Source organism: Triticum urartu, chromosome 4A, assembly GCF_056163025.1.
Source record: "Triticum urartu cultivar PI428250 chromosome 4A, HENAU_Tu73, whole genome shotgun sequence".
Taxonomy (NCBI): domain Eukaryota; kingdom Viridiplantae; phylum Streptophyta; class Magnoliopsida; order Poales; family Poaceae; genus Triticum; species Triticum urartu.
The window spans coordinates 235,625,497-235,645,946 of NC_141876.1; the positions used below are offsets into that span (position 1 = coordinate 235,625,497).

A 20,450-nucleotide genomic window follows, 5' to 3' on the forward strand; every position below is an offset into this window, starting at 1 on the left:
AGGGAGTCCTGGATTAGGGGGTCCTCGGACAGCCAAACTATATCCTTTGGCCGGACTGTTGGACTATGAAGGTACAAGATTGAAGACTTCGTCCCGTGTCCGGATGGGACTCTCCTTTGCGTGGAAGGCAAGCTTGCTGATTCGGATATGTAGATCTCCTCCCTTGTAACCGACTCTGTGTAACCCTAGACCCCTCCGGTGTCTATATAAACTGGAGGTTTTAGTCCGTAGGACAAGAACAATCATACCATAGGCTAGCTTCTAGGGTTTCGCCTCTCCGATCTCGTCGTAGATCAACTCTTGTAATACTCATATCATCAAGATCAATCAAGCAGGAAGTAGGGTATTACCTCCATCGACAGGGCCCGAACCTGGGTAAACATTGTGTCCCCCGCCTCCTATTACCATCCGCCTTAGACGCACAGTTCGGGATGCCCTACCCGAGATCCACCGGTTTTGACACCGACAACCATTGATCCTTAGATGCATAGTTCAGGGACCCCCTACCCGAGATCTTCCGGTTTTGACACCGACATTGGTGCTTTCATTGAGATCTCCACTGTGCCATCGTCGAAAGGCTCAATGGCTCCATCAATCATCTACAACAATGCTGTCACGAAGGATATTTTCCTTCCCTACCAGATCTTTGAATTCGGCGGCTTCGCACTGCGGGCCAACTCAGTTGGCCACCTAGAGTAGATCGACAACTACGCCCCTAGTCACCAGAATAGTTTTAGATACTTTAACTATGTCACTGATATCCGAGGAGACTTGATCTTCCAAGGGTTCACGGCCTCAACCACCGCTCTGTCCTTAGATCCGGTGCGCATCATCATGTCTGAAGATGGGAGTTTAGATCCCGCCGGACACTTTGCAGCCTTAGAGCTCAACACCGAAAGAATAGCGTCTCCGACAATCATTGCAAGGCCGGACTCTTCTCCGGATACTACTTTCGAAACCTGGAGGCCCAGGTCATGCGAGCTCGGCCCAGAAACTTCTAACCATGTCCAAACCCCGCTCCTAAACGAGGCTTTGCACTACTAGGAAAAGGCCCGTTAGTGGCGCATGCTACCTCTTGAGCACTGCGTTGGTTTTCCTCGAAGAGGAAGGGATGATGGAGCAAAGTAGCGTAAGTATTTCCCTCAGTTTTTGAGAACCAAGGTATCAATCCAGTAGGAGGCTACGCGTGAGTCCCTCGTACCTGCACAAAACAAATAAATCCTCTCAGCCAACGCGATAAAGGGTTGTCAATCCCTACACGTCCACTTAAGAGAGTGAGATCTGATAGATATGATAAGATAATATTTTTAGTATTTTTATGATAAAGATGCAAAGTAAAATAAAAGCAAAGTAAAAAACAAAGGAAATTACTAAGTATTGGAAGATTAATATGCCGAAGATAGACCCGGGGGCCATAGGTCTCACTAGTGGCTTCTCTCAAGAGCATAGGTATTCTACGGTGGGTGAACGAATTACTGTTGAGCAATTGACAGAATTGAGCATAGTTATGAGAATATCTAGGTATGATCATGTATATAGGCATCACGTCCGAGACAAGTAGACCGACTCCTGCATGCATCTACTACTATTACTCCACTCATCGACCGCTATCCAGCATGCATCTAGAGTATTAAGTTAATGAAAACAGAGTAACGCCTTAAGCAAGATGACATCATGTAGAGGGATAAACTCATGCAATATGATGACAACTCCATCTTGTTATCCTCGATGCCAACAATACAATACGTGCCTTGCTGCCCCTACTGTCACTGGGAAAGGACAATGCAAGATTGAACCCAAAGCTAAGCACTTCTCCCATTGCAAGAAAGATCAATCTAGTAGGCCAAACCAAACAGATAATTCGAAGAGACTTGCAAAGATAACCAATCATACATAAAAGAATTCAGAGAAGATTCAAATATTGTTAATAGATAGACTTGATCATAAACCCACAATTCATCGATCTCAACAAACACACCGCAAAAAGAAGATTACATCAAATAGATCTCCATAAGAGAGGGGGAGAACATTGTATTGAGATCCAAAAAGAGAGACGAATCCATCTAGCTAATAACTATGGACCCGTAGTGTGACGCCCCAAGACCGGAGCTTCAGATGCCTTCCTTGATTTCCATATTTTCGTCGTTTGATTTGTTTGGGTCATTGCATCATGTGCATTGCATCATATCATCATGTCTTTATTCTTTCCAGCTCAACTAAATAAATCGTATGGATCTTCGGTCCCTTTAAACCGAGGGAATTCACATGGTGATTTTCTTTCCAGCATATCCTCCTGATATTAGGGAGCTCTAATAAATATTCCATTCTTTTGGAATTCACCATAACACACTTGCATTTTCCCCATGTCTTTCCTCGTTCAAGCTTGACTTCAAAACCTTGCCAAAAATTCTTTTCCCATTTACCGAGGTTCCTCCAAAAATCTGAACATTTTTGGGCACTTCAAAATCCTACCCTTGTTCAAACCATTTGAATTAAATTCAAATGCTTTTGAATTTAAACCTTGCTATCTTTCGCACTCCAATTTTCTTGGAACGAGCACATTTTCACGAGTCCAGAAAAAGTAAACTCATTCCCGAATTCCTTCCCTAATTCTCTCTTTTGCTTCCTTCCTTTTTTTCTTTTCCAGTTTTGAGAAGAGAGAAGGAGAGAGAAACCCAGCCCAGGCCAACCTCCCACGCGGGACCAACCATTCCCCAGGCCCATCTGGACTCTAACCCTAGGCCCCAACCACTCCCTCTCGATATCTTTCCCTGCTCGCCGCCGCCACGCTCGACCCCCATCTCTCGCTCGCTGTCCCACTCCCTCTCCTTTCCCTCGTCCTCTTCCCACCCGATGCTACCATGTCTCCTCGATGGTAGCCCCGCCGTCGAGCGCCGCCTCCTCCACGTCGGCGCCTTGCCCACGGCGTCGCGCCTAGCCTCCTGCATTGCCTTGAAGGTTCATCTACAGCGGCCCCGGCGCCCGTGTCCGACCTCCGCCACCTCAACCTTGGCATGGCGCCCGCGACCCACTGCTTTGGTGAGCCCTAGCTCTACCGTGAGCGAAGGTCCTCCCATCGCCCAACCTCCTCCGTGCTAGCTCTCCTCTACCTCCTCGCTACCATGTCGTGGGAGCACTCGCCTTGCTTCCTTGGCTACCCTGCCGATGCTCCTTCGGCCACGCTCGACCCCGCCGAAGCTCCGTCACCTTATGCCCCACCAAGACCCCATGAGATCCAGCAAGTTCGGCGCCTTCCCAAGCCCAGCGGCTGTCCTTCTCCTTCCTCTGCACCGCCACAAACATCTGGTGTGCCCTGTATCTCGACCCCGAGCAGCGCTGCCTCGTTGCCATGCTCCTGTGATGCCCTTGCCGCTGTTTCCCTGCTTCGTGCCAAGGCCGACACCGGCCATTCCTTCCAGCCGCCGCTCATCCTTGGTGCCATGGCCTCTGCCTCCTTTGGACAACCCGTTGCTGCCGTGCACAATTTTTGCTGTGCCCTGTTGTGTGTGCTCTCCGCTGCCTGGCACCGTTGACGTCAAGACAGTGGTTGCCAAGTTCCTCTTCCAGAGTCGTCAAAGTGCATGAGGACGTCGATGTATGACTACACGATGACGTGCCAAGTTCCCCTCCGACCGTGTACAACTGCTCACGCTGAAGACCATGTGTACCACTACTGTTGCCAAGTACCTCTCGGATCCGACAAGTACCCCGATGACATGTGTACCACTACGCCCGAAGACCTTGGATGCACCAAGTTCCACTACGATATGTACCACTACCATTGTCGAAGACCCGTGTAACGCAAGCGTCAAGTTCCTCTACCGATGACTCAAACGTCTACAAAACGTTAACCACTACCGTCGACCCGCAAAGACCTCATGGACGTCAAGTTCTGTGTGGTGACCCCCTAAACATCTACGGACATGAACGACTACTTCCTCTACAAACCTGAACCGTCCGGAAGCGCACGCGTTGAGGTATAACCCCGAGACGACCTTCCGAGAGCGATTGCATGTGATTGTATGAGATGCACCCTATGTTTGCACCATGTCTGAGTTGTCACTTGCTCGGTCCTCCTCGTTTGCCGCTAACCCGTGAGAACCCGGTTACCGGGATCACCCCACCATCTTGCATGACACGCTCACGTCACTTTTCCTTCTGCACCAGTATCTCCATGAGCTACCGAAACCGATATTTTGCCATGGCATCATTTTCGGAGTCGTTTCCGTGGCACCCCTTTCATTTCCGCCACGATGACAAATGCCTCACATCTGCTCATATCAACATTTTTGTTAAAAAAATTGCATAAACTTGAACATGTCATCTGCATCATGATAATAACATTTAAAATGTTTAAAGTTGTGGTTGCCTTAAATTGCTAATGCATATGGGGGTTTACCGGATTTGTTGTTTGTTATATCCGGCCCCATTTAAATTATTTAGATAGTATAGTTTTCTTATGCTTCACCCTCTTGTCATGTTTAACAACATTTAATATCGTTGGGTACATAAACGAGAGAGAACTAAATAAGACATGTGGTGTTCCGTCAATATGCAACTCGTTGCACATTGAGCTCCACTTAATTTGTCATGTTGTTTGTGCACTTTGCCATGCCATGCCTCATTAATTCGGACATGCATCATACTTGGTTGTGCATCATGCTATGCTTATGTGTTGGTTGTTTGTTATGTTGTTTGCTTCTTTCCGGGTTGCTTCTCGCGTTAGCTTCGGTTTCGTTCCGGAGTTGTGAGGATCCGTTCCACTACGTCTGTTTGTCTTCTTCATGGACTCGTTCTTCTTCCTTGCGGGATCTAAGGCAAGATGACCATACCCTCGGATCACTTCTATCTTTGCTTGCTAGTTGCTTGATCTATTGCTATGTCGCGATACCTACCACTTGCTATATCATGCCTCCCATATTGCCATGTCAAGGAACTAACCCTCCTTTCCTAGCAAACCGTTGTTTGGCTAAGTTACCGCTTTTACTCAGCCCCTCTTATAGCGTTGTTAGTTGCAGGTGAAGATGGAGCTTGTTCCATGTTTGGAACATGGATATGTTGCGATATCACAATATCACTTATTTAATTAATGCATCTATATACTTGGTAAAGGGTGGAAGGCTCGACCTTATGCCTTGTGTTTTGTTCCACTCTTGCCGCCCTAGTTTCCATCATACCGGTTATGTTCCTTGATGTTGCGTTCCTTACACGGTTGGGTGTTATGGGGACCCCTTGACAGTTCGCATTGAATAAAACTCCTCCAGCAAGGCCCAAACTTGGTTTTACCATTTGCCTCACCACCACCTACCCTTCCCTTGGGTTGGCCAACCCGAGGTCATCTTTATTTTAACCCTCCGGGCCAGTGCTTGTCTAAGTGTTGGTCCGAACCGAGCTACCTGCGGGGCCACCTCGGGGAAACTTGAGGTTTGGTTTTACTCGTAGCTAGTCTCATCCAATGTTACCCTGAGAATGAGATATGTGCAGATCCTATCGGGATGTCGGCGCATCGGGCATCTTTGCTGGTCTTGTTTTACCATTATCGAAATGTCTTGTAACGGGGATTCCGAGAATGACCGGGTCTTCCTGGGAGAAGGAATATCCTTCGTTGACCGTGAGAGCTTGTGATGGGCTAATTTGGGACACCCCTGCAGGGTTTGAACTTTCGAAAGCCGTGCCCGCGGTTATGGGTAGATGAGAATTTGTTAATATCCGGTTGTAGAAAACCTGACACTTAACTTAATTAAAAAGCATCAACCGCGTGTGTAGCTGTGATGTTCTCTTTCCGGCGGAGTCCGGGAAGTGAACACGGTTTTGGAGTTATGTTTGAACGTATGTAGTTTCAGGATCACTTCTTGATCACTTCTAGTTCACGACCGTGCTTTGCTTCTCTTCTGGCTCTCATTTGCGTAAGTTAGCCACCATATATGCTAGTGCTTGTTGCAGCTCCACCTCACTACCCTTTCCTACCCATGAGCTTAAATAGTCTTGATCGCGAGGGGGTAAGATTGCTGAGTCCCTGTGACTCACAGATTACTTCCAAAACCAGTTGCAGGTGCCGATGATACCAGTGCAGATGACGTAACCCAGCTCAAGTGGGAGCTCGATGAAGATCTTGTTCGTTGTGTTGTTGTGTTTCCTATGATCAGTAGTGGAGCCCAGTCGGGGCGATCGGGGATCTATGCATTTTGGGGTTGTCTTTCTTTATTTGGTTTCGTAGTAGGAGCTTGATTGTATTCTGGATGATGTAATGCTATATTTATGTATTGTGTGAAGTGGCGATTGTAAGCCAACTCTTTATCCCTTTCTTATTTAGTACATGGGATGTGTAAAGATTACCCATCTTCCGACATGCCTACTATGCGGTTATGCCTCTAAGTCGTGCTCCGACACGTGGGAGATATAGCCGCATCATGGGTGTAACAAGTCGTATCAGAGCCTTCCCCGACTTAGGAGCCCCCTGCATGATCGAATCGCTGGCGTTGTTGAGTATAGAAAAAAAATGTTTTGAGTCTTAGGATTATATACATCGGAGAGTAGGATTCTTTTTTCTCCTCAGTCCCTTCGTCGCTCTGGTGAGGCCTCCTGACATAGAGTTTTGACTCTCCTCTTCTCAAATTTCACGAAAATTTTTTAGGATCACGCGGGTATCTTGTAATCGTTCCGATGGTTTTGTGATGAGAACATTGTTCTTGGTGCCTCCTGACATTTAGGGGTTGTGGTAGTGTCCCGGGGAGTTGAGCTCCGAGGTGTTGTCGTCACAATTTTATCGTTGCAGTTCTGGAATACCTGAGTTCGCCGACATCGAAAATCTCTTTTATGAAGTTGTTGGTGAGATAACCTCGATGCCACCCAGTACTGGGGTGGGAGTTCGGGAGTATTGCCATAACTTGTATAACGGATGCTTTTCGAATGTTGAGGTAAACGATTTCCGAAGGTTTCTTGGTTATGTGTTGAAGGATGGATACAGCTGGATGTAGGATTTGCTAGTTTTGGGTGAGATATTATGCTTCCCCTCTATTCACAAGACCTGATTGCATAACCGGAAAGTTTCGGGAGTTTATAAGTGGGATTTCAAGTAACTCCTAGGATATCTTTCCAACAGATGTTTGATATGAAATTGGGGTTCGACGTCTAGTGGTCCGCCTATTCACCGTTGGTTTTACAGTGGTCTCGTTGTGTCTTAAAGAGTCCTTCGCTATGCTGAATCGGGGACGCTTCGTATGTCATGTGCACTGCCTTGTACATGATGGTGCTGTACGATCGAGCCCATGTGGGCCCCACCACGAAAACTTCAGACGAAATCTCTATCATATGTTTGTTCCGGCTTATTCTGCAAGCCAATCCTTTGTTTTGTTTTCAGTTGTGGTATTCGAGTTGCTTCGAAGTCAAATGTTGATTCCATACTTTTCCTAAGCAGTTTTCTCATATTTCTATGTGAATACTAATCCTTCCTAATAATCAAGATTGTCATGTCAATCCTTTTCAACCGGCGTGTTTCTCTTCAAGTGGATCCGATCTTTTTCAACATCCGCCTGATCAACTCAAGTCTTCTCAATGTTGTTTGTTTCATCCGTCCCAAGTTGCCTTTGCTTTCCCACCCTCCCACCCTTTTTCTTCAAGGACTCTGATTTCTTAATCAAGTATCCTTTTTATTGATGTGAAGTCTCTCAATTCTTTTCCGTCAATGTTCTTATCCGTTGATTCTCAGGAAGATACTAAGGAAGTTTCAAGTTCATCATTCGTCATTCTTTTCTTATCCGGTGGATTCAATTCAAGCGTTGTTGATCATACCCCTTTTTCCTCGTTTCAAATATTTTCCCATAACGGTGCACCTCATAATCATTCCTCACCTGCTATTCGATTGTTCCGGAGTGTTCAAGTTATCTTGAAGATTCATGTTTCCACTCTGCATTCGTTCAAGCTCTTTCGAGATTGGTATCTTATCCAAGCCATTTAAATCAACGGGTGAAATCTCCCTTTCAAGTAATCGTTCGACGGTGTTTCTTTTGAGTGGGCCCTAACCCACAGGTCTTTTCCTAGGATCTTACCTAACTCTTCTAATTTTCCCCGGAGCTTCACAAATTCTTGTCCAAGTTTGACGTAAGAATGAATTGTCATCAGTCATATGTATTTCTCCAAGATCGGTCAAATTCTCTTCATCGTTGGCTCAACCTCTTCGCTTTTGATTCGCCCGGAGTGTCTAAAAAATTCATGGTGGTGTTTCTCGTCATCATTCTCGAATTTTGAAGACCGAAGAAGAGTTTCTCTTAAATCTTGCTCCATTCTCTTCAGGATTCATGGTTCTAGCTTGCTGCCATCCTCTCATAATTGTTTCCTATTGTGAGAATTCTTTTCACCCATCCGGAGCAATTCAGGAGTCTTTTCAGTTTGATTCTCCGGAGCCCATCATCTCAAAATTATTCATTCTCAGCTTTCATCTCTCTTTCTCTAAATCTTACCGGTGCATCATTCAAGCATTCTCTTATCAGCTCGTGATCTCTTTGTTCTCATGTATCTAAATCCCCTCAAGTATATTTATTCGTTCTCTAATTCTTCCCGGTGTTTCTTTATCTTTTCTTCAATCGTTTTCAATTCTTACAGTGGTTTTCTCACGATTCTCTTCCATGGTTATCATATTTATTCATTCGTTGTTTCAATCCTACCGGTGGTTCATTGAAGATTTTCTAAAGTTTGCGCTATATCTATCTTAATCCTTTCTACGAGAATAAGTAGTATGCCAAATCCGTTGATTGTCATCAATTTAAATTGTTGAAGGATAAGCATAATGTAATTCTTATTCTTGTTTCATCGAGTAAATTCAATTCCTACTTTCCAGAGTGGTTCATCATATCACATTCTCGGTTCGAGATGATTTATTTTTTCTTTTCCCGGAGTTCCAAGCTCTCTCAAGTATGTCACCACGAAGCTCCATTTATATCATTGCAAGGTTTCACCTTGTGTTTTTAAATTCATTTTCCTTATATCATCCTTTTATGACCGGAGTTCTTCATGGAGGCTCTACATGACGGTTCATCAAAGATTTAATTCCTCCTCGAAGTGTTCATTGACATTCTTTTCAGAGGAGCTCAAGTATTCTTCATCTTGCATTCCGAAGTGCAATTCTTTCTATCTTATATTTTTCAGGTGGTGTTACGTCTTTCTTGACAATTTTTCCTCCATGTTTCATGATTCAAAAGTTGTCAGGAATGAGATATTTAAACCCATCATTTTCTTCCTTGGAGTTATCTTGGTATAGATTTCACCTAAAGCCTTCCATTGGGAATGTTGCTCCTTGTGGTGATTACCTATGATCCAAGTTTTTCTTATCACCTCGGTGGAAGAAGATTTCTATTCTTTTCTAGCTCTCAATCATATCTATTGTTTCCGTTAGTGGCGGTATTTCACCTCATAGTTTTGAGATGTTCTCCATAAGCCCACTACAAGCTTACTCTTTTCGTTGTTGGTTTTCCAACAACTACGTTCGACCCTTCTCCTAAAGATGCTTTTTCAAGCTCATTTGTGGCAGAAGTTGTCATTTTCTTATCAGTCCCTTTATCCCAACAATCTAGCTTCTATTTTTTTTGTTCCGGAAGCATTGTGATGTTGCTCTCTTCACTCTTCATCTTGTTTTGTCAGGACCATGTTCTTTCCTTTGCTTATCCATTCATTCCGGAGTGTCGTGTCCTTCATTCAAGTTCTCTCATATTATCAAGTTTTGTCTCCCTTCTCAACCGGAGTGCTGTCTGAAATCTTTCTTACCCCTTGTACCATTTTTTGCAATAATTTTGGAGGCAATGTGTTATTTTTTTCGTCAAGTATCATCCCATCTCCTCAAATTCATGTTCATTTCCTTCCATTTTCAGTCAGAGTGCTGCCCAAATTATATCATTCTTATTCCTTCCCTAATTTGTTTTGACCGGAGTGGCTTTAATGTCTATCTTGTCAGTTAAGCTCATCTTTTTCGCCGTATTTCTGGTTCCTTGTCCAATAGAGTGTTTTCATTTCGTTCATCTCCATTGTATTATTTCTTTCAATTTGTTCAAGCTCTCAAGGTTCATGTTTTCACTCGTTTGTCAAAGAAGCAACTTAGTTTTACCTCTTCTCTCCCTCTTCTTTTTCCCTTCAGTGCCATCCTAGAGCTCGGGACGAGATCCTCTCGTAGTGGTGGAGTGTTGTGACGCCCCAAGACCAGAGCTTCAGATGCCTTCCTTGATTTCTGGATTTTCATCGTGTGATTTGTTTGGGTCGTTGCATTGATCATTGCATCATGTGCATTGCATCATACCATCATGTCTTTAATCTTTCCAGCTCAACTAAATAAATCGTATGGATCTTTGGTCCATTTAAACCGAGGGAATTCACATGGTGATTCTCTTTATAACATATCCTCCCGATATTAGGGAGTTATAATAAATTTTCCATTCTTTTGGAATTCACCATAACACACTTGCATTTTCCCCATGTCTTTCCTAGTTCAAGCTTGACTTCAAAACCTTGCTAAAAATTCCCTTCCCATTTACCCAGGTTCCTCCAAAAATCCAAACATTTTTGGGCACTTAAAAATCCTACCCTTGTTCAAACCATTTGAATTAAAATCAAATGCTTTTGAATTTAAACCTTGCTATCTTGCCCACTCCAATTTTCTTGGAACGAGCACATTTTCGCGAGTCCAGAAAAAGTAAACTCATTCCCAAATTCCTTCCCTAATTTTCTCTTTTGCTTCCTTCCTTTTTTCTTTTTCTCTTCCCTGTTTTGAGAAGAGAGAAGGAGAGAGAAGCCCAGCCCAGGCCAACCTCCGACGCCGACCCAACCATTCCCCAGGCCCATCTGGACTCTAACCCTAGGCCCCAACCACTCCCTCTCGATCTCTTCCCCTGCCCGCCGCCACCATGCTCGACCGCCATCTCTCGCTCGTTGTCCCACTCCCTCTCCTTTCCCTCGTCCTCCTCCCGCCCGATGCCGCCCCGTCTCCTCGATGGTAGCCCCGCCATCGAGCGCCGCCTCCTCCACGTCGGCGCCTTGCCCACGGCGTCGCGCCTAGCCTCCTGCGCTGCCCGAAAGGATCATCTACAGTGGCCCCGGTGCCCGTGTCCGACCTCCGCCACCTCGACCTTGCCATGGAGCCCGCGACCCACTGCTCCAGTGAGCCCTTGCTCTGCCGCCATCAAAGGTCCTCTCGTCGCCCAACCTCCTCCGCGCCAGCTCTCCTCTGCCTCCTCTCTACCATGTCATGGGAGCATTGGCCTTCCTTCCTTGGCTGCCCTGCCGATGCTCCTTCGGCCACGCTCGACCCTGCCGAAGCTCCGTCACCTTGTGTCCCACCAGTACCCCGCGAGATCCAGCAAGTTCGGCGCCTTCCCAAGCCCAGCGGGCGTCCTTCTCCTTCCTCTGCGCCGCCACCAACATCTGGTATGCCCTGCATCTCGACCCCAAGCAGCGCTGCCTCGTTGCCATGCTCCTGTGATGCCCTCGCCACCGTTTCCCTGCTTCGTGCCAAGGCCGACGCCGGCCATTTCTTCCAGCCGCCGCTAATCCTTGGCGCCATGGCCTCTGCCTCCTTTGGACGACCCGTTGCTGTCGTGCACAATTTTTGCCGTGCCCTGTTGTGTGTGCTCTCCGCTGCCTGGCACCGTTGACGTCAAGACTGTGGTTGCCAAGTTCCTCTTCCAGAGTCATCAAAGTGCACGAGGACCTCGATGTATGACTACACGATGACGCGCCAAGTTCCCCTTCGACTGTGTACAACTGCTCACGCTGAAGACCATGTGTACCACTACTATTGCCAAGTACATCTTGGATCCGACAAGTACCCCGATGACATGTGTACCACTACCATCGTCGAAGACCCGTGTAACGCAAGCGTCAAGTTCCTCTACCGATGACTCGAACGGCTACAAAACGTTAACCACTACCGTCGACCCGCAACGACCTCGTGGACATCAAGTTCCATGTCATGACCCCCTAAACATCTACGGACATGAATGACTACTTCCTCCATAAACCTGAACCATCCCGAAGCGCACGCCTCGAAGGTATAACCCCGAGACGACCTTCCAAGAGCGATTGCATGTGGTTGTATGAGATGCACCCTATGTTTGCACCGTGTCCGAGTTGTCACTTGCTCGGTCCTCCTCGTTTGCCCCTAACCCGTGGGAACCCAGTTACCGGGATCACCCCACCATCTTGCATGACATGCTCACATCACTTTTCCTTCTGCACCGGTATCTCCATGAGCTACCGGAACCGATATGTTTCCATGGCATCATTTTTGGAGACGTTGCCGTGGCACCCCTTTCATTTCCGCCACAATGACAAATGCCTCATATCTGCTCATATCAAAAAATTTCTTAAAAAATTTCATAAACTTGAACATGTCATCCGCATCATGATAATAACATTTAAAATGTTTAAAGTTGTGGTTGCCTTAAATTGCTAATGCATATGGGGGTTTACCGGATTTGTTGTTTGTTATATCCGGCCCCATTTAAATTGTTTAGATAGTATAGTTTTCTTATGCTTCACCCTCTTGTCATGTTTAACAACATTTAATATTGTTGGGTACATAAACGAGAGAGAACTAAATAATACATGTGGTGTTCCGTCAATATGCAATTGAGCTCCACTTAATTTGTCGTGTTGTTTGTGCACTTTGCCATGCCATGCCTCATTAATCCGGACATGCATCATACTTGGTTGTGCATCATGCCATGCTTATGTGGTGGTTGTTTATTATAGTGTTTGCTTCTTTCCGGGATGCTTCTCGCGTTAGCTTCGGTTTCGTTCCGGGGTTGTGAGGATCCGTTCGACTACGTGTGTTTGTCTTCTTCATGGACTCGTTCTTCTTCCTTGCGGGATCCAAGGAAAGATGACCATAACCTCGAAATCACTTCTATCTTTGCTTGCTAGTTGCTCGATCTATTGCTATGTCGCGATATCTACCACTTGCTATATCGTGCCTCCCATATTTCCATGTCAAGCCTCTAACTCTCCTTTCCTAGCAAACCGTTGTTTGGCTAAGTTACCGCTTTTGCTCAGCCCCTCTTATAGCGTTGTTAGTTGCAGGTGAAGATGGAGCTTGTTCCATGTTTGGAACATGGATATGTTGGGATATCACAATATCTCTTATTTAATTAATGCATCTATATACTTGGTAAAGGGTGGAAGGCTCGGCCTTATGCCTGGTGTTTTGTTCCACTCTTGCCACCCTAGTTTCCATCATACCAGTGTTATGTTCCTTGATTTTGCGTTCCTTACAAGGTTGGGTGTTATGAGGACCCCTTGAAAGTTCGCTTTGAATAAAACTCCTCCAGCAAGGCACAAACTTGTAGTTCTATGAAATTTTGAACACCCCATTAGCATCTACATGGGGGCTGAAGCCAACGATTGGGAACTCTTAGATATAATAAATGGTAGCATAGGAGGATAAAAACTTTTCATCAAGGAATGAATATATTACAAAAAAATTTAGTTTATAACACAAATCTCAGGACAGTTCGGACCCTTTTATTCGAACACTACGTCCATAGAGCATTAGCCCTCTATAAGGCGAGCACCTTTTAGCATGTCCTCAAAATAGTGCCCCGGTTGCGGTGGGCCTTGCTTTCGGGAGGACCCTCAATTTCCACCTTTTCGGAATTCATTTTCACGCAGTGCATCTTGAAATGGGCGAAAGCCATACGCGCTCCTTCCATACATGGCCACCTCTTGACGGCGTTAATCCGGGGCAGCGCATCAATGAGACACCACACGAGGCCGAAGTAGCTGTCTGGAATGACTTAAGTCGGCCACAACCGGACTATGACGTCCATCATGGCCACGCCGGACATCTTATGCAGCTCCACCCATTGCACCATCTGGTCGTTTAGCAGTAGGGGACGCTCCTGCCCCACAAACTGCGACCAGAAGAGCTTCTCCGCCTCGTACCCCTCCTGGGCCTGGAAGAATTCGGCAGCGGCCGTAGCACTCATCGGCAAATCCGCATATGCGTCTGGAAAACTCCAGAGTCAATTAAGCAGGGCATACTTACGATCACAAAATTTAGCCTGTAAAAGAAAAGGCTTACCAGCCGCTATCTGACCGGCTTGATGGATTTCCTCGTGCGTTGCGCAGGATTCGGACCGTGCCTCCAGAGCATCTTGAAGGGACTTGGCAAGTTCGATCCCCTTCACCTTATCATCTGTTTCCAAGGACTCGCACCTGGCGGCGGTGTCCTTGAGTTTTTGATCCATCTCGGCCACCTGTTCCTCAAAACGGCGTCGAGCGGCCTGTTCGGCCATCAAGTCCGCAGCCGCCTCATCGGCGGCTGCCTTGCTTACCCGTGCCTGCTCCTTGGCTTGAGCAAGCTCTCTTCTGAGGGTCTCCACCACCACGGCACTATCTGTACAACCATGCATCGTAAAGCTCTTCAACTTCCACAAAAGCACTATCTGTCGCCGCTAACAGAGAGGCCTGTTTTGAAATTCAAATAAAATAGCATGTTACCACCTGACAACTAATTATTGATCCTCTACTCACTTTCCTTTCAGAAAACCGAATAGAGTCTCAGGGCCTACTATCTATATACGGGCATATTTCTCATAAAAAAAGATCAAAAACATTACATTCCATACCTCGAAGCATGCTAGTAGGCTGGAGAAGGCTTCGTTCAGTCTACTCTTGGCGGACTGAATCTTCTCAGACACCGCAACCATCAGGATGCGGTGCTCGTCTAGGACGGATGCACTTTGAAGAGCGTCCGTCGTGGTATTTAGCACCTCCGGATTAGCAGAGATCGCCGCTCCCTTTTCTCCCGCTGGAAGGGCAAGCTGATGTCATATGGAGGTCGGCTAGTTTTGATTAACTCAGTATTGACTAGCATGCCAATGTTTTTACTTTCGTTCTTCGAAATTCCGAAAGGGGTCCGAAAGCGACTTGATTTCTTTGGATCTCGTTTCTTTTGGCAGTCTGATGAGGCCAAGAGGAAATACGGTCTCACGTGATGGGATATCCTTTGTCGACCTAAAGACCAAGGGGGTATAGGTATTGAGAACTTGGAAATTAAGAAAAAATGTCTTATGAGCAAATGGTTGTACAGGTCAGAGACAGAGCCGGAGGGCATGTGGTCTCAAATCCAGCGCAATAAGTATTTACACTCGAAAACGTTAGCCCAGGTTACCATCAGACCGACTGACTCGCTGTTCTGGAAGGGACTTATGAGAACGAAGGAGATGTTCTTTCATAGGGTCAAATTCTTGGTTGGCACCGGGATGTCAACAAGATTTTGGGAGGATACAAGCTTAGGAGAGACGCCTCTGGCCTTACAATATACCATCCTATAGAATATTGTGCAACGTAAGGAGGATTAAGTCGGTATCGTCCTTCAAACTATTCCCTTGAACATCCAGTTCGGACGTACGTTAGTGGGTGAGAGATGGACGGCCTGGATGCACTTGGTTCGGAGATTGATTGAAGTTCGACTCTCCGACATGCCGGACTCAACACATTGGAAGTTAACTAAAAATGGGATATTTACGGTGAAATCTTTTTATATGGATCTGATCAATTCTGGTCCCCGGTCTAGGTCACAACATATATGGAAGGTTAAGGTTCCTTTGCGGATTAAAATTTTTATGTGGTTTGTCCACAAGCAAGTAATCCTCACAAAGGACAACTTACTTAAGAGGTGATGGGTAGGCAATTCGCGGTGTTGTTTTTGTGCTCAGAATGAGACAATCCAACATGTATTCCTTGAATGCCCACTTGCCAAGTTACTTTGGAGAACGATTCATATAGCTTTTAATATCAATCCTCCAGTAGATATTGCATCTTTGTTTGGGACGTGGTTAGCTGGGGTTGAACAGATCACAGCAGTTCGTATTCGGATTGGAATATGTGCGTTATTATGGTCTATATGGAACTACAGAAATGATATGATTTTTAACAGATAACACAACCTAACTTTTTTGCAGGTTATCTTCAGAGCTACAGCTTGGATCCGTACGTGGTCCTTACTCACTCCTATGGACTCCAGGGAGCCTTTGGTTACTGGGTGCAACCAATGGGAGATGGTGGCTCGAGTTATATTCAACCGGTTCGGATGACGTTTGCATAACAAGATAGGAGTCTAGAGAGCTTATCCTTATTATCACCATATCGGTTGTCTTTGTCCACTTGTAATTTTTAGGTTTATGTACTCTGTTTTGCTCCGTTTGCGATATGTAAGACCTTTACGATGATACTTTCTGAATTTTCAATAAGAGGGCCGCATGCATCATCATGATGCAGAGGCCAGGGGTATACCTCCATTTCCAAAAAAATGAACAAGAGCTAGAAACTGTGTCATAGCATAGCAACAATAACTTGCAAAAAAATTTACATGCATATAGATTGTTTCCTTACTTAAAACTGAAAGAATTCAGAGTGAGGGCCTAGAGAGGGGCACGGAAGATGACATTGTGTTGATGAATGCTGAACAGGGACGATCCTCAATGGACATTACATTTGCTACTCAAAAGGCAGTGATGGAATCCTTTCCCCTGTCATGAGTTTCAGACCAGTGACGGCACTTCTTCTTTCCTATTGAGGATCCTCAATGGAGAAGGGAAGGCATCAGCACAATAAAGACTAAAAAAACTCTGAAAACTGAAAGGACCATGGGTTGCTGCTTACCTGAGGAGCCGTAGAGGTGGAGTTGGCCCTTGTACACGATGTGGTCGCTGGGCCAGCTCGGCCGCAGCACATCGGCGTAGACGACCGCGACCGCGGCTAGTGACCAAGGCACCGTTCTTCCATCTAGCTCGACCTTGTGTGGGGCGTCAACGTCACTGTGGAGGTCCCGGTGGTCGTCCTCATCCATGAAGGGTTCCTGCTGCTCCAAATCGAAGAAACGGGTAAGGGGATCAATCAATCCATGGAGAGAAGAAAGAAGAGGAGACACGCACGTACACATACTGCTGCTAGTATATAAAGAGCTGGTTGTGTGTGTGCTTGAGTACGTATGTGGTTGGGCTCCTGAAGTACACGAGCCAGCGTTCTAACTAAACGCAAACAACGCATGCTATTGGGCGAGCCGCTGCCGTCCTCCCCAGCGGCGCCGTTCTCTGCAGGGGCCCGAAGACAAACAGGTGAGCGCGTGTGCGCGTCGAGATCAGTAGCGGATCGGGCACCCCACCCACCGAACATGAAACCGACTCAGTAGATTAATTAATAAAAAAGATTAATGCTATGTCTGAACTTCCAAAAGATGGACAAACAAAACCACTACAAAAGCTAGCTTTGCCAACTACAGCAGGCTTCTTGAGTTATATGAACACGTTAGGTCATCAAATACCAAACACACAGATAGATATTTCATATAAAACATATCTTCGAAGTTCTTATAACGCTAAATTGGTTGGGCAAAGTTATTTTGTATATTCGTGTGAACATGTCATGTAGCCTAGAATGGTCCAAGCACTCATTTTGAAGCAAACATTTGAATGTAATGTCAGATCAAATATCTCTACAACCCAGCATTCACATGGCCTGTTCCAAATTCCTTGGTTGCCAAAAATTGCATTTCAAGAATTAATGCAAAAGATTAACCAACCTAAAGATAGTATTACCAAAGCTCAACGTGGGGAATTAAGAAGAGTTTGAGGTTAGAGCAAACCTGCCCAGGTCCACCACCATATCCACCATGTTTGTCCTGAAACAATTATAATCAAGCCACCATAGAAGAAAAAATGGTAACATTCAGAAATTACTGTATCTGCAAATGGGTATCTTCGGTGCTTTAATTATGTATCTTCGGTGATTTAATTATCTTCTCATCACCTTATACCTGTAAAATATCATCTCTCTCAATAAAAAGATGGGAAGTGAAATAACACTAAGATCACATCTGCGAAGGTGATGAGATACTCCATCTGCTCGAGTACTTAAATATGTATGTCTTAATTATGACTATTTGAGTGCTTGATATTCTTTAATAAAGATATAGCTATGTACTCTAAGATCAAATTATATGGAGACGTGTTCATAACAACATAAGCACATGGTATATGTGTCTATATAAATAAAGTCTAGCACAAGAGCTTATACATGATAAATGTAGAGAAGATGTGTCAACAACATTAACATGTCACTCCATGTCATAGTCCTTGGCCAAGGTCAGGGGACCTTGAATCCTAGAAATTTGTAGAGGAGGCATCATCAGGAGCAATCTATCACAACTCACAAAATTACCCAAGAGGCAGGTACAGACGATGTTAACCATTTATGTGGACATAATATGGTAACTTGCACCACACCGGAGAAATTTCTCACCGGCAATGGATTAATTAATTTTCTGATTAACACACAAGCTCGAGCCCGCCACGAACGACACGAGGACTACAGGACAATCGCCTCATCCAGCTACTTTAGGGCCAAATCCCTGCTGGTAGCACGACACTGAAACTAAGTTGAATGATTGGATTACTTACTGGTCGATGAGAAGAGTTACACGATAGCCATTTATATAGCCAACTAACTTGATTCATAAGCCAATCATAGTACAAACTCTTTACATAACCATAACTCTTATCTTCCTAACTTGATATAAATTTTTCCTAGCCTAAAAGACCTGCCTCAGGCTTTATCCAACAAAATTACCTACATTAAGGATATTTCTATGGCTAAGCATGGGTTAGCCTATGACTACACAAATATGCAGTTGCGCACACATAAGGCGGCTATCGAACATTTAGGCTGAGCCCAAACCGTTAACATAGCTCATTTGCTACATCACTGCTAGGCACAGGGCAGACTACATATATGCAGTTCCAACAGAGAAAATTTCAATCATCAAGGCCACTGAATTACACATTGTAGCATCCATTAGCTTTTGCACTACATTTTAATTAATCGAACCTGAGGGACACATGTGTGGCACCCAGCTCAGAGCAACTGGTTTATCCTGCATTGCGAGCCCAGAGATCAAGTCTTCTGACAACACACAACAACTTGATACAGAAAACAACCTCTTAATTGATGCTAGCGGAAACATAACTCTGATATTACATCAAGTAGCGAGGCTAAGCGGCACACACGGTGCGGCTGAACAGTATGTACATTATTTAATGAACATGAGTGGGCCTCGATCACGATAACTATGCAACAATGGAACGACGACGAAGTGGAACTCCATAGCACACGGACACCGATGTGGACACGATCTAGACGTGGGAAGCTCTCCGATCCGATATAACTTGCCTGAAATATGGCATGACACGCCAGGTCGGTACATTGAATGTACTTGCAAGCTCACAACAAACATAAGCGTAATGGCAACAATATCATAACAACTAATCAAGTTAATGCAATGCAAATCGTACTACTAATGCGGTGAAATCAACTTGTGCACCGAGTCACTCGGACTCTCTTACTAGACGGGTTACCTCGTAACCGAACGGTGATCATACCTGGATCACAAATGAAACCAACACTTTGGTTCCAACCACGATCATCTCATGATCCCACAAATCATCATATAACCAGTGCCAATAACTTATTAATGTTGATCCGTGGTGTGACTTACTCACGAGCTATGTCCGTAACCGAGGATGCGGCTATTGATAGATTAAATACACTCTGCAGAGGTAGCGCACTTTACCCACATCATGGGATCCGTGGCCTCGTCATCCCATTCGAGTGGACCAACGGCATTCCGACGAAACCCTCCATTGCCATGACACTCTCCCGGCCACTCCGACTAACTCCCCACTAGGCTAAGTAATGGGTGGCCCCATGCCTACCAAAGGCATCAATGACCACCATCGTGGAAAAAATGGCCCCAAACGGGCACACAAGGTTATGTCTGCTTACCGGGCCAGGGTACTGCACGCCCATAACCTTCCCTCGTTGAAGGAACCGACCAGAGGCATGACAATGGACCGAATCAAGACCTTCCCATATAGGCAAATGTAGTCGCATAGGGAAAAACTCGATTAAGTGGCACCATGACTCGATCAACGTTATGTTCAAGTTGGATTAACATTAGGTTTAACTTGAAAATAAAATAACTCGAGTCATCATATGCCATGATCATGCAACTATTCGACATGCAAAATATACCATTCAAAGTGAATAGATCAACATCATCAAAATTTCCTACTTGCACTGGTTATATTTTACTGGTTTGTGTCATTCATCATTTTAAGTCATAATATATTAAAAATCAATTTATCAAAAAAAGAAACTACCATTATTCATAAAAGCGTAATCACACAATAAAAACTTCTTCTACTACCTTAAACTAGCTCATGCATTCAACCAGTATCGTAACAAAGCAATTCAAGCATGATAAAATAACTAGCACTAAACCATATTCATTTAATTAATTAAATGCGTGAAAATAACTCATATTCAAGTTGGAAAAATCATAGATATTGAAATGACACCATACAAATGTTGGTGTGGCTTGCCTTAGTGAAGAGTAGGTTCACACTCCT

General features: G+C 45.1%; 1 long non-coding RNA gene across 1 annotated transcript; it reads right to left on the bottom strand.

Moving 5' to 3' along the window:
* Window positions 1-16,227: 16,227 nt before the first annotated feature.
* LOC147975471 (uncharacterized) lies at window positions 16,228-17,068 on the bottom strand. The gene is made up of 3 exons (XR_015602041.1): window positions 16,924-17,068; window positions 16,648-16,846; window positions 16,228-16,554 (listed from the first exon to the last, which is right to left on the bottom strand). It is a non-coding gene; the product is annotated as an uncharacterized LOC147975471 (long non-coding RNA).
* Between the last annotated feature and the right edge of the window lie 3,382 nt (window positions 17,069-20,450).